Here is a 6,000-nt window from a genome sequence, read left to right on the forward strand (position 1 = left end):
CTACCAGTTTTTTAATGTGTTCTACTACCCCAAATAATTAACTTCTGAAGGGAAGGACCTCCCCTTGTATCATCTTAGAGAACAGGTACCCCAAATACCTCTAATTTTGTGGTACTTTGAACACTCTTCCTGCACCTCAATCCATTCTTCATGTATCAGCAAGAGTTATCTTAGAATTTCAACTAGATCATGTCACCCTCTACCCTTTATCCTCCTCTTCAAATCTTTCACCAGCTTTCATTGCAGTTAAGCATGAATCTATACTTGTTACCCTGCCCAGAAGGTTCTACATGATCTGGGTCTTTCTTAATCTTCATAGTCTTACCACAATACTCCAAACCAGCATCTTCCTTCCAGCCACATCTGCCTTCTTACAATTCCTAAACATGCTAGGTTTTATCCTGCCTTCAAGTTTCTTGCATGTATTATTTGTTGTTGGCCTGAAATGCCTTCTCTATTCCCCTTCCTCTCCCCAGCATGCCCCACACATATTAGTCATAGTCACGTGGTATAACTAACCCTTTCCTTTTCATCATGTCTCAACTAAAATCCACCTGCCTGAAAGGCCTGATGTACATTTCCCACATTACTCTCCATCTCAACATCTAATGTTTCCTTCATGGCACTTTTTATTATGTTCAGTTAGCCACTGTATAGTACATCATTAGTTTTTGATGTAGTGTTCAATGATTCATTAGTTGCATATAACACCCACTGCTCATTATAACACGTGCCCTCCTTAATACCCATCACCCAGCTACCCCATCCTCCGACCACCCCCCAAACCCTCAGTTTGTTTTCTATAGTTGAGAGTCTCTCATGGTTCATCTCCCTCTGATTTCTCCCCCTTCAGTTTTCCCTCCCTTGCCCTATGGTCCTCCACACTATTCCTTATGTTCTACATATGACTGAAACCATATGATATCTGTTTTTGCTTGACTTATTTCATTTAGCATAATCCCCTCCAGTTCCATCCACACTGATGCAAATGGTGGGTATTCATCCTTTCTGATGGCTGAGTAATATTCCACTGTATATTTGGATCACATCTTTTTTATCCATTCATCTGTTGAAGGGCATCTGGGCTCTTTCCACAGTTTGGCTATTGTGGGTATTGCTGCTAGGAACATTGGACTGCATGTGCCCCTTCTTTTCACTACATCTATATCTTTGGGTTAAATACCTAGTAGTGCAATTGCTGGGTCATAGGGTGACTCTATTCTTAACATCTTGAGGAACCTCCATACCGTTTTCCAGTGTGGCTGTACCAGCTTGCATTCCCACTAACAGTGTAAGAGGGTTCCCCTTTCTCCACATCCTTACCAACATTTGTTTCGTTTTGTTAATTTTTGCCATTGTAACTAGCGTAAGGTGGTATCTCATTGTGGTTTTGATTTGTATTTCCCTGATGGCTAGTGATGTTGAACATTTTTTCATGCATCTGTTGGCCATTTGTATGTCTTCTTTGGAGACATATCTGTTCATGTCTTCTGCCCATTTTTTGACTGAATTATTTGTTTTTTGAGTATTGAGTTTGAGAAGTTCTTTATAGATCTCAAATACCAGCTCTTTGTCTATAATGTCATTTGCAAATATCTTCTCCTATTCTGTGGGTTGCCTCTTAGTTTTTTTGGCCATTTCTTCCGCTGTGCAAAAGCTTTTTATCTTGATGAAGCCCCAAAAGTTCATTTTTGCACTTTAATTTATAATTTGTTTATAGCCTTATTGGCCCTCACCCTCAAAACACATATAAGGCCTCTTGGAGCAGAGAACATATCTTGGCATAGACTAGGTACAGTACCAAGTAATTATGTTGAATTAAGAAAAATCACAACTGAAGACATCTGAAAGCATGTTCTAAATTCTCAATATAGGTAGGTTAAACCACATGAATGTTAGTAATTCAGGGAGCTAAAGCAAACAGGACACAGTGACGTTTGGGCCGGTATAAAGGTAAACCTCAGGGACTAAAGACAAGTTGTCCAGAAGGGTCTGGTGGACCAAATAAACAGGATTTCACCTCTGATGCCAGGCTTCTCGCCTGGCAGGACCTTTAGAAAAAATACATCGATCACCCACCAAATGAGCAAAAAGCACAAAGTCAGACAATTCCAAGTATTATGAGGATATGGAGCATAAGAGTTTCCATTACACTAGCAGGAGCATAAAATGGTGTAACTACTTTGGAAAACAATTTGGCATTATCCAGTGAAGCTGAATATTCACAATCCCTATGACACAACATTTGATAATTATATAGCCTAGAGAAAGTCTTACACATGTGTATCTGTGTAAGACATACACAAGGGAGACATGAACCAAGAGATGTAAATAGGAACACTGACAGCACTGTTGTTTATATGGGAATCAATAAATAGTACACATTCACGTAAGAGAAAAATGAATTAACTGTGGTACAAACTTCAACAGAGGAATGTCAAATAAGGCTAAGCACAAGAAGCAAAGGTCACAGAAAAACATTATGGTTTCATTTTTTTGCTTAAAAATATGTAAACAGATGTTAAAACTTAAACAATAAGGCATAACTGCAAAGTTGGAGATACTAGTTACAGCCAGTAAGGGGGGGGAAAAAGGTGAATGTAATTGGAAACAAGCACAAGGGGGCTTCAAAAAGTGATAATGTTCTGTTCTTTTAAGCAAGGCGAAGATTACACAGAAGGTACATGTTTTATTCTTCATACCTTACATATACACGATATCCACTCTTCTATGTATATTAATTCTTTTGAAGAATTAAAGACTGATCAAAGTATAGAAGGGGGGAAGGTAAATGGTTTCTTCTTATACTTAAGATAATATGTAATGAAGCAGAGATCTCTTCAAAATGTCTGCTATAAACCCAAAGCTATATAAGTGTTCTCTCAAAATCAAAACTGTTAGTTCCCATAACCTGCAATTTCCTTAACTTCATTCAACACTTTTTGTTACCCCACTTTTTTTCTTCTTTCACTTTCACTCTCAAAATTTAACTTGTTATATGTTGTGTATCTTTGTAAACCACTCTAAATCCTTTCTAGAATAAGATGTGGTAATATATGAGATATTAGAAATATGGTAATACAAAACAGAATGAAGAGATCATCTTGTAACCAAACACACAAAATACTGAAGGGGATTATACCAGACAGAAACAGGAATGAAACTAGTGGCTATCCCAGTATAACACCAATTACATTTCAAACTCCAAGTCCTTACTTCACGGAAAAGACAAGCTTAATGAAAATCCAGTGAGGAATGTCATGCTTGTACTACCAAACCTAGTAAGGTAATTGGAGTATAAGTACATGTGAAAAATTATAGTCACAGTAAAAACTCACAGAAACCACACTAACGAAAAGGAATAGGTTTTCATTGTTATTATGGTTATTTCCAATCCTTACACTTAGAGAATTTATTTATCCACTACAGAAGAACCTCCAGAACAGTCTATTCCCTTGTTTACAGAACCAAAACTGCCATGCATTAATAACCCTACAATTATATTGAAATATTCAGATGTGTGATTCACCCACTTTAAGCCTTGAAAGCAGATGAACTATGTAGAAATAGGCACGTGCTGGTATTGCAATTTTCATTTTAAAATTATATTTTTATTGCTAGAATGCTATGTACAAATACTCATAACCACATGAATACCATATGGACCAAAACAACCCTCTCATTTTAAAAATTGGCCCAGTTAAATAAAACTTGTTAGAATCAAGATTGAGGAGCTATCAATTAAAAGTATGATAGAAGCTCTTCATTAAGGAATATGCATGCTAAGTTGAGGTCCTTTCACTTTTTCAGTAAGAAAAAATTTGTTTCTGGAGCATAAAAAAAAAAATAGATTTCTTCTGTACCAACTAGAACTTCAAAGTGTCAAAACTAGGTCAGAGGTGGAGAGATCAGGCTTAAGCTACAAGATGTCACATTTCCCTTCCCAAGCTCTCTCATTTTATGATTTCCTAAGACATGTTTTTCTTAAACATGGTTGCTTCCTCTATGAGGCAAGAGATTAAAAAGCTGGCAAAGCATAACTACATTTACAGTAAACTTACTGTATCTACCATAGCTGGGAAAGGCAACATTGTGGCTAATTAAAAATCATGTCGGGATGCCTGGGTGGCTCAGGTGGTTAAGCCACTGCCTTCAGCTTGGGTCATGATTCCAGCGTCCTGGGATCGAGTCCCACATCGAGCTCCTTGCTGGGCAGGGAGCCTGCTTCTCCCTCTGCCTCTGCCTGTGCTTGCTCGCGTGCTCTCTCTCTCTCTCTCTCTCTCTCTCTGACAAATAAATAAAATCTTTAAAAAAAAATCATGTTAGCTAAGACTCAGAGTATCTCTGGATATTCAAGTTCTCTCTTGTGTCAGTGTATGTCTGTATCTTCATATATACATGTATATTTGTACATATCCTTATACACACCCAAGCATTTGGATTGCTAGCACCCACAGAATTAGAAAATACACAGTATTAAAAGAATTACACAGACCACAATTCATTCAACAAATATACACTAATATACACTAAATTCATTTATATTCAAGGATCATATCATTGTGGCTTTGGCATCTAGGACTTCTCAAAGGGTGAGATCATTTCCCCAAAGTCCCTGTATAAGACATAAAAGGCCTGGTTCTGCCCTCTAAAAGTTTATAGCTTGGCAGGAATCTGATTTAACTTTGTTATTTCATGACTTTCAGGTTCTTGCAGGGACTGCACTGTGTTCATGACTATATTGCAGATGTGAAGTGTCAATGCAAAATTGACACTTAGTACAATTAGTACAGTTTGGCTGTACTTTTTGTTTACACACTGCATAAGTGATCTGTAGGATACACTTCTTTTTAAGGAAAGAAAGGGTACCTTTAAAACCATGATTTCATCAGGGTGGTCTTCCCCTGCTTTACTCCATCTCTGACACTTCTACCCCATTCTATAATTTTACACAGGAAAAAAAGGGTTCCTTCTCAAACCAACCTTTATGTTCACATTTGTTCCCTTTGTTTTGAAAATTCTGATTCATATATAAGAAGTCCCCTTACACACAAAATAGACATTTAGAAGTGAAATGCTAAAACTCCACAAATGTCTCATGAAATGTCATTTCTCGATGATATTCTTGTCAAGGTAGCAGGATTCCAGAAAGAGAAATTGGAATTAAAATTTGTTCCCTTTGGCAAATCTTTTTTGGGTCTCTTTATAGAGTGTGTTTAGGGCTCAACAGACTGTGACACAGAGCAGACAGACACTAAAGACACTAGCATCTGTCCACAAGGTCAGTAAGGACTTACCAAGAGTTCATTCTGAATTTTAAATACAGTGCTCACAAAGAGTAAATACATATTAACTTCTCCAAAATAGTTCACTTAAAAGTCAGTTCATACATTAAGTTTCTTTTGGCTTGTACTATGGGATCCATCTGGATTGTCCAGAAGATAGAATTAAATGCCTTTTTGGTTGGTAGAAATGATCTCTAGTCTAAAATGACCAAATGCCTTCCTGCAGACAGTATCTTAATTGAGCTGGGCCCTGTAGTTGCTCTGCCCTCAGACCGGCCTACATTGCGGCTTTCATCTGTCCGACAGAAGTAAAACAGATGGATAAGTGGGAAGGAAAGGAGCAAGAAATGAAGGAGGGCTCTTCATCAAGCACAAAGTAATTAGCAGAAATATGCCACAGCCAAAGAGATGCAGTCTCTGTGGTGAAATATGTAAAGTGATTCACAAAGTTAAATAAAGCAAGAGAACCTTCCATGACCCTCTTTTATTCTTTATACTTCCCTGGGCAGGGCTAAGGTTGAGCTCTGAGTGCTTAAAAATTAAGACAGTCCCCCAGCTGGGGTAAAATGGGAGCCCTATGGGCGCAGTCTAAGACTACTTCTCAATCAAGCATCTGGAGACCCAGGACCCTGAGTGCTCCAATGTCCACACTGCCTGCCTCCCACCCAATTTCCTATGCTCACAGTCTTGGGGATATTAAGATTAATTTCATCAC

The sequence above is a fragment of the Martes martes genome, assembly GCF_963455335.1.
Source record: "Martes martes genome assembly, chromosome: 1".
NCBI lineage: Eukaryota > Metazoa > Chordata > Mammalia > Carnivora > Mustelidae > Martes > Martes martes.